At 42.3% G+C, this 15,048-nt stretch overlaps 1 protein-coding gene across 4 annotated transcripts in view; it reads left to right on the forward strand.

Moving 5' to 3' along the window:
• Positions 1–2,447: 2,447 nt before the first annotated feature.
• Positions 2,448–15,048, forward strand: part of Plekhm3 (pleckstrin homology domain containing M3) — a 168,459-nt gene continuing 155,858 nt past the window's right edge. The window contains exons 1-2 of one of the 4 annotated variants that reach the window (XM_052192009.1): positions 2,448–2,638; positions 9,852–9,940. The gene's annotated coding sequence lies outside the window, so the exon portion shown is untranslated. The remainder of the gene's footprint in view (positions 2,639–9,851; positions 9,941–15,048) is intronic. The other 3 variants (XM_052192006.1, XM_052192007.1, XM_052192008.1) reach the window with 3 other exon arrangements.

The following is a 15,048-nucleotide window of genomic DNA, read 5'->3' on the forward strand; positions in this document are numbered from 1 at the left end:
TAGTCCACAGTTGAAGGAGGGCTGTGAGGTGGGTCCAGCTTGAGGAAGTGTGGACTGGGGGTGGGTCTTAAGGTGTCTTAGCCCAGCCCCATTTGCTGTCCTCTCTCTCACTTACTGCATATATAATGTGGCTGTCTCTCTCATTCTTCCCTGCCCTTCTAGGCTCTATTCCCTTGAATTAAAAGACAAAACAAACCCCTTTCCCTCTAAAGTCACTTTCTGTCATGTGTCTGCCCATAGCAAAGTAACTTACACAAATGCCCATCCGTGGATCAGTCATCCTGACCGAGAGGAAGGTGTCGTAGAGAGCAGATGTGCTCAGCATCCCTTACATACTTACATTGTGATTTAGAGGCGGGTGCAAGCTTCCTAAGGCAGTATGAGTGCTGGGTGGAGGGGGAACAAAGGCTCTATCTCCAAGTAAGTGCCAGTGGGGAGAGAGCTGTGCAGTCTGAGCTCTGCCTGCTAGTATACGGAAGGCCACTACAAGTCTTAGCTGTGGATATAGTAGATGAACTTTGGTGTTTCTTTCTAGTCTCTGATTTAAATGTTTCTGATTGCTCTAAGAGAGGCCTTCCTGGATGACAGTGTACAGTGTAGGTAAAGACAGTGGCACTAATGCAAACTGTGGACTAATGATTCACCTACGGAGGTTCACGACGGTAAGGAATGTCCTATTGTGATGCAGGATGCTCACGGGGGCGGGGCGACGGGGGAGGAGGTGGTTCAAACACAGTAGAGAGAAGTCTGTGAGAACTCCTCAACTCTTATGAGAATCTAAAACTTCTTTAAAAACACAGGCTATTAAACATAGCAAGGATGACAGCAGCTGACAGCCTTTTGAGTGCTGATGTGAATTTCACTATTTTGAATTTAAAAGAACAAAATGTTCCCAGAAGTGGACTAGCCCAGAAAGCCAGCAGCTTCTCAGATGGAATTATTATTGGATTCCTGTGATAGTGATAGGAAGTAAATTCAGTCATTTTACAAACATAGATTTAAAAACAATAAATGTTCGAATTTGTTTTCTTAAATCTAAGTTGTTACACTCTGAATTTGCTTTCAATAATGAAGTTCAAGTACAGAAGATGCTGGAATCATCTTTTTTTACACTAGGATAAAAATTGTAACTACTTATATTGTTTCAGTGTCTTTTAGTCTCCTGACTACAGACTATATTTGGAATTTTATTCCTAAATTTGAAAATTTAAAATACAGTTACCATGTAAATATTTGGGAGCTGTATGTTATAAATTGGTGTCTTAGACAAACTTATCTCTACTCCTGTACTAGTCAGGGTTTTCATTGCTGTAAAGAGACACCATGACCAAGGCAACTCTTACAAAGGACAGCATTTCATTGGGGGGTGGCTTAACAGTTTCAAAAGTTCAGTTCATTATCATCACGGCAGGAACCATGGCAGTGTGCAGGCAGTGCTGGAAGACCCAAGTTCCACACCTACTGCTGGCTGTTGGGAGGAGGCTGATTCCACACTGGGCGGAGCTTAGGCACAGGCAGTCTCAAAGCCGGCTTAAACAGTATCGCACTTCCTCCAACAAGGCAGTGCCTACTCCAATAAAGCCACACCTCCCGACAGTGCCACTCCCTATGGCCAAGCTTGAAATACAAAGTCTGTGGGAGCCAAACCTATTCACATAACATTTTGATTCTGTACTCTTTAAGGATTTGACTTTCAAAAAATATATATCCTGAGTCCTAATTCTTCTCTCCTGAGTGCTGGAATTAAAGGCCCATGACAGCACCGCTTGGCTTGATTTTGCTTTTGAGACGGCCTGTAGCTCTTGTTGGCCCGGAACTATCTGTGTAGACCAGATTGGCCTCAAACTCACACAGGTTCACCTACCTATGCCTCCTCAGCACCAGTGCTGGGATTAAAGGTGTGTACCACCCCGCCCCTCCCCTCTCTTACTAATCTTAACTGAAAAAACGACTAAGAAGTGTGCTGTTGTGGAGGATTATGGCTGGAAACTGAAAGGGAGATTCCTCCAACTGGAACAGCACATCCTTGCAAGGTGGCTGGTTACCGGCAGACCTCAGGAGAGGTGACTTCTTTTCTTTCTCCACACCCTAGCTGCTAGACTAGGAATCCACAGCTAGGTTAGAGACATTTTCCCTCAACCACATCCTTTAAAACCGTGCACCCAATCAAAGATGAAAAGCAGTTCGTTCCTACGTCTGGAAAGCATTATTTCTGAGAAATTCTCTTATTCTTGGCAACTGCTGATAGCTGGCCCAGCTCTGGTAGGTTCCAAGTGACAATTTTAACTGCAGGCATCCTTTTCGGCCTTGGGAAGAGCAGGGTAGGGAAGAAGCCTGTGATAAAGGCTGCTTCGGAAACAATAAGATAAGGAGGTCAGGCCCCGCCCGGCCTCCTGCTCCTCCCGCAGGAGGGACCGGTCCTCGCGGGCTGGAACCCTGTGTAGTCGGATCCTGTTGCCGGGCTGCCGCGGGGAAGCATTTGGGCGTGGGACTGCGAGAAGCCGCTTGTAAACAGAGTCGGGCAGGGATGGTCGGCAGCCGGAGCGCAGCCGCTGGCGGTGAGGAGGGCGGGCTGCCTGGGTCGGGGTCCTGCCGAGGGTCGGCTGCAGGCCGCACGGGCGACGGGACCAAAGCCGCGGTGAGCATCCTCCTCGCGGCGGCCTTGGGCGGGCGGGGACGGGGACGGGGACGGGATGACGCATCCCTGGAGCTCCCCGGGGTCGCGGGGGCTCTTCCCACGCACCGCTTTCTGTTGTATTTCGCGCTGGGGATAGCACTTCATTTGTGGGTGATTGAGTGAGGTGGGAAGACATGACCCGCTGTTTATTTTTGTGAATCAAGTAAACGCAAATGAGAAAGTAGTTGAATAAGGTGATCCTGTTCTTTGCGTTGTTTTTAGTAACCCTTGCCCAGCGATCATAGAAACCAAACCCCAGTAGAGCTTTCAGCCCCAGAGAAACGCGACGATTGTTCTTTCTGTTGACTGTGCCCATTTTGAATGTATAGTAAATGACGCCACAGGACTAATGACACATTGGTCTTGTACGAAAAGCTTACTAAGCTACAAAACAAAAACAAAACAAACAAAACAAGATAAGGAGTTCTCAGGCCCATCCCTTAATCTGGAAAAAATGCTATTTCGAAAGACAAATAGAGACTGGGCTTATATGTATAGTTTGCAAAGCAAGGCACCTTTAACAGGTTAAATAGATTGAGATATATTGTTGTAAACGTTATTTAGTTTACCCCCTTCCTTTTTTCATTGACCCATGGAACTAGAAAGAAACTTCTGGGTTTTTCCTTTAAAATACTTTAAATACATCATAATAAATTGTGACTTGTACTCATACAGCATTATAGAATAACACACACTATAAGTGATTTTCTTAAAACACTAAGTAGTTTTTATTTCATTTACTTAAAGAAATACTGTAGCAAAAAAAAATGAGGTCTTTAAAAGGTCAGTGTACATGTGTTACCTTGGTAACATAATCTAACTTTTAGCTGTGAGTCAAATATTAGGTTAAATTGACTAGGAGTTGTGTTTGAATGTCACACACCAAGAAATAACATCAGTACCTTATGTGTTTGTCTTTATAGTAAATAATTTCACAGGTTCTAGCAAGATCTTTACAGCATACCTCAGCTTAAATTCTTGTTTGGTCACTTTATTATTACATCATCTTGAGAAGTTTACTCAATTTAGCTGTTTCCTAATCTGTAGAATGGGAATCATAGCCACCTCATCAAAGATTTAATGAGTATTAAATATGTATGGCTTTTGAGAGAGTCTCTCTGTGTAACCCTGTCTAGCCTGGAAATTGCTATGTAGATTAGGCTGGCCTTGCACTCACCTGCCTCTGCTGGAATTAACTTGATGTTTTTTGTTTTTGTTTTGTTGTTGTCTTTTGGTTTTTATTTTTGTTTGTTTTTTTCTAGACAGGGTTTCTCTGTATAGCGCTAGCTGTCCTGGCACTCACTCTGTAGACCAGGCTGTCCTGGAACTCAGAAATCTGCCTGCCTCTGCCTCCCAAGTGCTGGGATTAAAGGCGTGGGCCACCTCTGGCTGGCTTCAACTTGATGTTTTTAAAGTTCCTGGAAAAGTACTTAGAATATGTGTTTGATGTATGTATCAAATAAAAAAACTACACAATTGAAAAGAAGATGGATAATTGTCAAGTGTTCCGGAAGGGATGGAAGAGGAAGTTCTTGTTGAATGGGCAGACGAAAAGATGAAAAGACTAGTGGAGATTGGGCTGCATGATAATGATGTCTTAATAGTTGCCGTGGTACGTTGTATGGTTTGAGAATTTTGCCACAATTAGAATGTTTCCGTATCAGTGTTCACAGCATTAGATACTCAGACTTCTTGATTGGCACACGGCAGCCTCAGCCAGCTTGCCTTGCAGAAGTGCAGCGTGTGCTGCTTTATTTGATAGATTCATGCACTGGAGATTTACCATAAAGCCTACAAACAAATTGTTAAAATCGACACCCAAGACTCTGGGACAGCCATAGCTTCAACACGTCCTTCTGCCAACATGGCTTGTTTGCTTGTTTGTTTGTTTTTTTTCCTCTAATCCCCACAACTAGCACATAGAAGACATTTCTACCTGACTATATTATATTACATGATACACTTGAAATTAGAATGGAGAGATGGCTCAGTGGTTAAGAGCACTGACTGCTCTTCCGAAGGTTCTGAGTTCAAATCCCAGCAACCACATGGTGGCTCACAACCATCTGTAATGAGATCTTATGCCCTCTTCTGGTGTGTCTGAAGATAGTGAAATCTTAAAAAAAAAGGGGGGGGGCTACCTCTCTCTTTAAAAAGAAAAAAGAAAGAAAGAAAAAAAGAATGGAGAGATTGTCAAGATGGGTCCAATTGAAGAGTGCCCATAAAAGTGTAGAGCTTTCTATGACTGGGAAATCAAGAAGACTCTACATACTGTGGCTGATTTGAAGATGGGTGGATATTGTTGACTAGGACTTTAGGCAGCCTTGAGGAATTTGGAAGGCATAAAACTGGCTGACAACCAACTGGATTGTCAACAATCCAGATAAGTTTAAATCTGGACTATTTACCAGAATTTCTCGATAGGAGAAATTCTATAGCCCACCTGAGCTAATACCTTACTTACTGTGAGATAAGAAATATTTTTAAAAGCAACCCAGAGTGTGAAAAATTGTTGTGTCATGATAGAAAAGTAATATAAAATCTAGCAGAAGAATTGACAAAAAAATAATAATTAAGTACACTCATTATGGGATGTCCCTAAAGGCCTGTGTGTTAAAATCTTAGTCTCTTTGAGGCATTTTGAAGGGGTGGGACTTATGAGAGGTAGAAGTCTTTAGGGAATGCCAACAAAAGGGGTTGTGGGGATCTGGGTCCTCCTGTTTTGTTTTGCTTTTGCTCTGCTGAGCACCCTGATGTGGTCCCGCCAGTTCCCAATATAATGGGACCAGCTGATCATGGATTGAAAGCTCTGAAACTGTGAGGCAAAATGAACGAACCCTTTGCAAGTTTATTCCTCTGGGAATTCCCATATAGCCATAGAAAGGAAGTGGACTTAAATATCTGATATTTTAAATTGAGTTCTTTCTACTAATCAAAGGAGTGAACATGGAAGCAACAACAAGGCAATATGTTTCCAGCTCTCAAAACACTATAGCTCTCAAAGAGTTTTATTTTTCATGTCAAGCAGTATGTCGAGGAGCAGACATTCTCAAATGCCACGAGAGACAGTCAGGACAGCCGTTCTGAAAAGCACAGTACTGAGTGTGCAAAATGTCTCAGCAATGCTCCTACCCTTTGACTTAGCAAGTCTTTAGAAGTCCAAAGGAACTTATGAGAACAGTTAAGTTCATCATAACCCTGAGTATGCCTCTGTATAGAACAGAACTGGCAATATATAAATCCCCAGTAACAGGAGAACAGTCACATTATGGTTCCATCAAAAGACATGACATAATGCAAATATTAAAAAGATATCTATGAAGGATTTTGACTGTGGAGAGGGATCAGGCATTGCTAAGTGGGGAAAGACAAGAGAGAATTGTATCTGCAGTATGCTTTCAACTAACATATCTTTTTTTCCTATTATTCTCTTTTTGTTTGTTTTGAAATGCTTTTTATCCCTGTTACAGGTTAAATAAGAATTGTTTATTTTGCCTTTATTCTTTAAAAAACTCTGAACAATGTGTAGTCCCTTTTATAACCATAAAGTTAAATAAATGTTTCAAAGTTGTCTATATTATAGTGAGTGCATTTTGAATCTAAAACCCTGAACTAACAATGGGAACAATAAATTCATAACTAGTTTATGTACAAAACAGAGAGTCTTTCAGAAAATGTTGAGGTAGAAAACAGAATACTGGATCATACAATGTTTCTCAATAGGGTGACCAGTGAAGATTTCTGTTGAAAGAACACTCTTGTTCCTTTTTCTCTTTTCCTTTCCTTTTATAATTAATTTTTTCTGTAAGAAGTGGTCTCATGATAGAGCCTAGGTAGGCCTGGAACTTGTTCTGTAGCCCAGGTTAGCTTTGAACTAGTAGACTTGTCTGCAGCCAGTCTGTCCTGAATGCTCCCCATTTTATCTGAGCTAGTGACCTTCCTACCTGGGCCTCTGGGGTGCTGGGATTTGGGGCATGCATTGCTGCCACATCTAGCTAAAAGCTCTTGTTTTCTTTATTAGATTAACAACCCTCTTCCCACTCCTCCCCTTGTTTATGTGGACAGCTAAGAAACAAGGGACTGAGGAATATGTAATCATTTGACAGAAAGGAAAAAGAAGAGCTTGTCCTTAGGACCAGGAAAACCAAGCTGGATAGAGGCCAGCACCACCCTTGCTACAAGCACCCAAAGCTCGTGAGAACTGAATATTTATTAGAATGCAGATGTACTGTGATCTCAGTATGTGTAGCCTTTTCAAAAGATTTGAAATCAGGTCATTCATTTACATGTTTACAAAGCAGAGTGAGATATTGATACTACTAAACTAAACTAGTTTAGAAGGTCTGATTTCAACCTAGAAAAGATTAGTAATATAGGCCTAGTTTCTAGGGTTCTTCTTTTCTAGAAGGTTGCCAGGGGCATCAGGCTATGGCTGCTCCTTCTCTTTCCCCAGTGACTGGCCCCCTCTTCTGTTTCACATCACCCTCACCCACACCCTCAGAGCAGTATCAAAATGTCTGTCTTCACAATGGCTCCTGGCCATTTGCTGGCTTGCACCATAGCAAATGATAACTCCTTGGAAGAAAAGGTATGGAGGAATACCTAGCAATGAATTGTTGTCTTTGTTTTCATTTTTCGTTCAGAGCTGACATGGTTTATGGGTTCTAAGGAGCCACACTGTGTGATAGCTTCAAGTGCAAAGCAAATAATTCAGAGGACTTAGTAACAAATGTGATGAAGTGGTTGCCAGTAGCAAAGTCCATATACAATTTGCTCTTATCTCATTGTTACATATAGGTAAAAACAAATACTAAAGAACCTCACAGCTTACTTACCTGCAAACTATGCAGTAAAAAACACAATTTGGTTAATGAAGGTCATTAATCTCGTTGGCAGACGAGTTAGGAGTAAAACAAAACTCAGAGTGAACATAGAGAGTCAGTGTTATCTATCTATCTATCTGTCTGTCTGTCTGTCTGTCTATCTATTGTGGAGATAGGGTCTCCCTATGTAGTCCTCGATGTTCTGGGACTTTCTATATCCCAGGCTGGGCTTGGACTCACAGAGATCCTCCTGCTTCTGCCGCCCATGTTCTGGGATTGAAGATGTGCTGCACTGTGATCAGCTGAGAAGCCTTTTCATTGAGATATCAAGCATGCCGTTTTCATTAACATTTTGTTTGTTAATTTGAACTTGGTTTCGAATTGTATTCCCTCGTTCATGAGTGAGGCAGGGGCTCATTCCTATCTAGCTATCTTGAGTAGAGTAACCAGTTTATAATTCAGTATAAACTAAAGCTGCCTTGTTCTGTACTATCTAGTGCACTTACAGATAATTAGCTAACTGAGAAGTGGTAGACACACACACACTCTACTATGTGATCTGTAGGAATGATAACAACCTTGAACAAGACACACAGTCTTGTCTTTAGAAAACTTACCATTTGTTAGGGAAGACAGAGAAGAAAACAGGCCTCTTTAAAGTAGTGTCTGACCTGATTATGGGGGCGATCAAGATGCTGTAGGGGAACATAAGGGCAGGTTCAAGTGGGCCTGGGAAGCCAGGGGAAAGAGCAGAAGTCAGCACAGACCTGAAGGCTTAGATGCAGCTGCTCGGGGTGGGGCATTTTGGGAGGAACTGTGCTGGTAAAGGTTAAGAATGGGGGCAGTGAAAAAAAAAAAAAAAAGCTTCCAGGCAAAGAAAACAGGGAGATTCTAATTTCTATAAATTCTTTATGACCAGAGACAGAATGGGATTGTGGTAGGAGTGTAGAGGGAAATTTAAGAACTAAGGGCTGGAAGTAAAGTGATGTGAGCTCTTCTGAGTAATGTTTATCCAGAAGGCAGCAGGGTTTTGATTTCAGAAAGCCCACTTTGGTGATAGATTTGGAGAAGTCTGCCTGGAAGATGGCTTGTGGTGGAGTAGAGAAACAGACAGTGGGAAGATTTTGCAGAGGCAGAGGTCATAGGGCTTGCTAATTTGTATTGGTTGCTGGTGACTCAGCTAGAAATGCCAGAGTGGATATTCATCTTTATTAGGGGACAATGTCCTTTGCTCTGTAGCAAATGTTTGAAGGAGGCAAGCTAGAGGGTAATTTGCACATTGTAGGAATTAGGGCACATATAAGAGGCAGTTATATATGCCATCCATTTTGGGAGATAGAAAAGTTCTCCATCTGCCCTGTGGATTTTAGCTAAAGTCATGGATGTGGAGAAGGTCCTTAGGGACGATGGAAGAGATGCTAGGTCAGACTACCAGGGTATTTATCATCTGATAACAGGAACAGGAGAGAGGAGCATCCACGGGCAAAGGAGAAGTGGCAGAGGTGGCAGTGGACTCGTAAGCATCACAGAGTGGGTATTTGTAAGCTGCACTGCCAGCGGTCAGTCAGACCTGTTGGAAGATGCTTCCTAGATTTGGCCATCTCGAATCGGCCAGTGACAGCTGCATGTAAAGTTTCATCTGGTGCAGGACCACACTGCTTCATGGAGAGTGAATGGGGTGGTATACAGTAGAGTCTGAAAGTATAAAGGTCAAAACGTTTCCAGAGAGAGAAAGGAGGGAAAGGTATCCTAGGTCTAGAAAAGCTTAGGGACCTCTAGGGCCTTCTTTATAGTTCTTGTTGAGGACGGCTTTCCTTTTTGTTTTTATTTAAAAAGCTTTGTACATCCAGTATATTTTTATTCATAGTCTTTCCGCCTAACTCCTCTCAGATCTTCCTCTTCTCTGCCCACCTCACTTCAAGCTTGTGCTCTCTTCTGTCTGTCTCTGTCTTTCTCTTTCTCTCTCAACCCTTAAATCAGAAAGCAACAACAAAAAAACCCTAGTATAATAAAAATGCCAAAACAAACCCAACAGTGTATAGGTAACAAACACAGTCACTTTATGTTAGCCAGCTACTCCTGAGTCTGGGGCCTGCCCCAGAGTGTTGTTGACATGTCCCATGATGCTCTGTTGGAGGAGACTGATTTTCCTTTTTCCAGTAGCTACCAACTACACATAGCTTTTTGGTTAGACGTGAGATTTTGTGTCCACTTCCCCATCTTGTGCTGGGATTTTTGTCTGGTTTGAACCTGTGCACATCTTGTCACAGTCTCTGTTGTGTCTGGAGATCTTTCCTTGGAGTCATCTACCACTATGGCTCACATAGTCATTCTACCTTTCCCCCCCACAGATCTCTGACCTGGAGGGGAAGTATTTGATGAAGACATTCCACCTAGGGATGACTGCTCCAGAATCTCTCCCTCTCTGCCTGTGGTCCAGGTTTGGGTCTCTGTGTTAATTCCAATGGAATCTCTGCTGTGACTGGAGTGATGCACTGCTCTGAACCTGTCCTAGCTGTGCTGTTCAATCCTGCAGAGAGCACTACTGAACCTCGCCAGGTCAAGGCCACTGAGGAGCAGGTGTAGAGCAGCCCCTGCTGCCTCTGGCTCTGCCCAAGGAATGCTTGAGTACTTTAGGTCCTTCTATCCGAGCCTCCTAAGCAGATCCCCATCACCATCTTTCCATAGTTGGTGGGTGTAAAAGAGAAAATCAAAGAGAAGGTAGTAATCATTTCCTTGGTAATACCCAAGGCATCCTGTACCCTGCTTTGAGGTTCATAAAGAATAACATTCTGTTGTTTGATTTGCATCCCCAAACCATCTTTGAAAGTTTGACAGGGATCTTTATTTTGTTGACAAAGTAGCTCAAGTTCAGGCGTAAGATTACCCCAAATCATACTTTGGGAACAGTGCATAGAAAACTGAGACCAACGCCTTCAGCTTTAAATTTTGTAGCCCAAGTAGGTACCCTTCCCTGGAGGATTGATTATGTGTGGTATCTGTCTTTTTGTTGTTTGAGAGTCAGTGTTAAAACTGGAATATTATCTTTCTTTGTAGATTTCAAGTAAAACTGAAAGTTATCACCCAGTCTTGTTATTTTGCTTGAATTTCATATATGTATAATGCTAACTTCAAGGTAGCTTTAAAAGGAGTCTATTTAAATGTAGTTAAAATATGCTTGAGTTATCTACAGTAGCATCTGGTTTGAAAATATTTCTTTTAATTTTCTTGGCAGAAACATTTGTTTGCAAGTTCTTTTAAGCAAACTTTTTTTTTTTTAACAAGTGTTTCTATTTATTGGCAAAATGAAGTATGATTTCTTAGGGAAACAGTAAGAAGTTTGGGCAGTTGGGGCAAAACATTTCTAAAAGCACTTGTTTAAGTGAAGTCACAGTTATTATACCGTTACAGACATTCTGAGTAATGTGTCCAAGGTCACAAAGAGAACTGAAGCTAGTTCTTTAGTAGAGAACAACTTTTTACTCTGTTCAGGGATTTCTCATATACCACTCCCTTGGAGAATTTACAGTGACACAGAAAGATTATAGAAGTGATTCCTATTTAATCAACCATTTCCCTGGGTATAAAAGTATGACAGTTATCAGTCAGGTAACTCCCTGGGTCATGGGATTAACAAATAAAACAATACAAAATAAGTATTAGTTACAGTTGCTGGTGTTTGTTACTGAAATTTGAAACACCATTCATATGAAATGTTAGTGTATTATTTAGGGACATTAATTGGCTTTGAATTGCATATGGGACTGTGTATTTAGTGTTGATTTTAATCAGGCCATATTACCCAAGACAAATAACTTCCATTTCCTTGTAAAGTTGAAATAATAATGATATCAGCTCTAAAATGACTTGCTGGGAGGATTTAACGACTCAGTAGTCACAAGGAGCTTAACCAGGTGCCTGCCCTTTAATAAGTATTAGGTGAATATGAGCTATTTATAATTTGTCACTGACCTTAAGAATTAGCAGAGCTGTGCTCTACTTTCCAACATTTGTTAAGGCCATCTTCCACCTTTAAAGTCCATCCACACTGAAAGGGACTGCCGTGGCATATTCTTAACTTTTTTATCTTTTTTTGAAATAGGGTTTGTGTATGTGCGTGTATGTTTGTTGTAGCCCTAGCTATCTTGGAACTATCTCTATTGACCAAGCTGTCCTCGAACTCACTGAGACCCACCTACCTTTGCCTCCTGAGATTAAAGGTGTGCGGCACCACTGCCAGGCTCTCTGCAGGACATTTGTAAAGGGTTTAGCAGCACCGTGGTAGGCAGGACTCTCTGATGCTAGGCAGCTGTTTGAGTGTCAGCCCTCACAGGTTCACCACTCAGTACCACATCAGATCAGCCAAGTGTCAGTCGGTCAGATCTATAGAGTTTATACATCACACCCTTGGGATTTGTTGTTTGTTGGGATCAGGCTCTGTGGAGTCTGTTTGGCCTCAAACTTATTATGTATGCTGTGGAGTCTGGCCTTACACTCCTGACCCTCCTGCTACCATGGTGCCCACCCTGCAGAATTGTTTTGAGAAAATCCATTTCATATTAATGGTAATGGTTCATAATGCAGTTAGTTTAAGGGGCTTGGGAGGTGGGAGGGAGTATTACTTAGGAGTAGATACTGCTCTTCCTCTAAATTTAAGGGTTAGTACCCATCTCAGGCAGCTTACAACTGCCTGTACCTCTAGCCGCTGGGGGACCTGATGCCTCTGGCCACCACAGGCACCTGTCCTCACATACATGTACCCACAAAACACCCCCACCCCCACACATTCACCACACTCACAGTTAGAATTAAAAATAAATCTTAAAAAAATAGGTAGCTCCTACTACTCTTAGTGTTTTAAAACGTTTCCTCTGCCCTGTATGACAGGCAGAGGAGTTTTCTGGCCTTCATATTATCCAGTTAAGGTCTTTCTGTTGTTTGTCCTTATCTTATCTTCAAGTCAAAGAGTTTTGTCTGCTTTTGCTGGCTATGCCTGCTTCCTGGCGGAATTGGTTAGAGGCAGATTGATAGCCAAGGTCACTGTCTAATTAAGTCCTAAGGAGAAAGGAGGCTTTCGGAGGAAGCAGCCTGTCACTGCTGAATATGTAACACTTCAGATAGGAGCGTGAAGCACGTTTGCTTAGACCTGATCACTGGCCTGGAACTCTTGAGAAACCGTTTAACAAGGACTCACCCTCACTTTTTAGCAGATTCAAATATAACAGAAAGAAAGAAAAAAAATCTTAGTACTTAAAATATTCTTTCTAAGCACCCCAAAGCTGGTAGCTTGGTAGTGTTTTCTAATTGCATTGTGTGTGTGTGTGTGTGTGTGTGTGTGTGTGTTTCCTCCCTATGTACATATAACTCTCTTTTGACTGATCTGTGCCAGGTTACTAATGACACTGTCTATTTCCCCCAGCTGTTAAGCCCTTCAAGGGTAGATCTGTGTTTTATATCTCTATGGTCTAAAGTAGCAGTCAGGTACTTGATTTTTTGGGAAATTTTTAGATTTTTTGGGGAAATTATTTAAACTTTTATATTTTTTTAAACTTTTAGATTTTTGGGGAAATTATTTAAACATTATCCACATCTGTGCTTCTCAACTATAAGGTGGTTTGGGGCAGACGTGGCAGGATTGCTGTTTCACAGAGAATGTGAGTGTAGAACAGCCTTTTCTTGGGGTCTGGGCTTGTTATGCTCATTGCCATATGAGAACTGGGTGGCTCAGGGCCTAGCGTCAGTCTACTTACTAACTTACAGTTCTGCCGCTGTGGCACCTATGAGCTTTAAAATGATTTAAAAGGTTGAATTTGGGTGGCCCACAGGACTTGGTAATTAGACAAGGTTTTCAGAACGTCTTTGTCTTCCCCTCGGGACAATAGATGAGTCATGTGGCCTCTTTCATCATGGCTGAAGCAATCCTTTCACCTCTGTCTGCTGAGATTGCTCTAAGTATTTATTAAAAGGCTCACCAAGCACTTTATAAACCATAGTCTAAACTCTGCATGTGGAAAATGAGTATTTTCAGTAAAACCAATAATTTCCTCCTCAGGTTAACTGAATGTTGAGGCATTATGCAAGAAAAAAAAATGAAAAACTCTAGCTTACCTTTGGAAATGCTCCCACCCCTTTTGTGTTCAGAAGGTTCTAAATAGTTCTGTGAGCAGATGACAACCTTTAGGTCTGAGGCACTGCCCTAGCCCTTTTGGGGTAGGTACATGGGGCTAAACACACTGCCTGTACTGGCTGGTTTTGTGTGTCAACTTGACACAGGTTGGAGTTATCACAGAGAAAGGAGCTTCAGTTGGGGAAGTGTCTCCATGAGATCCAACTGTGAGGCATTTTCTCAATTGGTGATCAAGGGAGGAGGGCCCCTTGTGGGTGGTGCCATCCCTGGGCTGGTATTCTTGGGTTCTATAAGAGAGCAGGCTGAGTAAGCCAGGAGAAGCAAGCCAGTAAGGAACATCTCTCCATGACTTCTGCATCAGCTCCTGCTTCCAACCCTGCTTGAGTTCCAGTCCTGACTTCCTTTTGTGATGAACAGCAATGCAGAAGTGTAAGCTGAATAAACTCTTTCCTCCCCAACTTGCTTCTTGGTCTTGATGTTTGTACAGGAAGAGAAACCCTAAGACACTGCCTTTTGGTTCTGTTTGTTGTTGCCATATGCCACATTTTCAGCCATCGGTGGTTCTGTGGCCCCTACGTATACCTTGCAATTGTTCCCTATTATAGTTAGGGGCTGACTCCAGCAGCATGGGCTTTGGCTGTGTGTGGGGCTTGGAAATAAACTTAGGGCCTGGTGCATGCTAGGCAAGCACACTAAAATCGATTGTGTAGCTGGAGTCAGTGATGATGACTTCGGTAGTGCCTGTATGTGCTGAGGAGATGCAGAGGTATGTCTGAGACTAAGTGAGCAGGAATGAGGCAAGTAAAGAGTGCATTGCCCAAGTGTGTTAGTTATATTGTTGCTGTGACCAGGTACTGTTAAGGAAGGAAGGAAGGAAGGAAAGACAGAAGGAAGGAAGGATTGTTTTAGTTCATTGTTTGAGAGTATAGTCCGTTATGATGGGGATGTTCTATCAGCAGGAGTGGGAAATGGCTGGTCACTTTGCACTTTCAGCCAGGAAATAGATATGAAGTCTGACATTCCTTTCACCTTCTCTGTTTTATTCTCTCTGGGACCCTAGCACATAGGATGGTGCTGCCCTTATTATGGGTATATCTTCCTACATCTCTGTAAATGCTACCAGAGGTCTGTTTCCTAAATTCATTTAACCTGACAGTCTAGATTAGCCAAACCAGGGGCTGGAGAGATACCTCAGTGGGAAAGGTACTTACAGCCAAACATGATGATGACCTGAATTTTATTCCCAGAACCCACATAAAAGAGAGAACTGACTCCTGTAAGTTGTCTCCTGACCTTCATGCACACTGTAGATGTGTGGAATGTGTATGCTTGCACACATGTGTGCACATACATACACAGAATAGATCTTAAAAGAACAAATACCACCAGAAAATTTTGGGTGAAGCTTCTGTGGAGGACCA

The sequence above is a fragment of the Apodemus sylvaticus genome, chromosome 9, assembly GCF_947179515.1.
Source record: "Apodemus sylvaticus chromosome 9, mApoSyl1.1, whole genome shotgun sequence".
NCBI lineage: Eukaryota > Metazoa > Chordata > Mammalia > Rodentia > Muridae > Apodemus > Apodemus sylvaticus.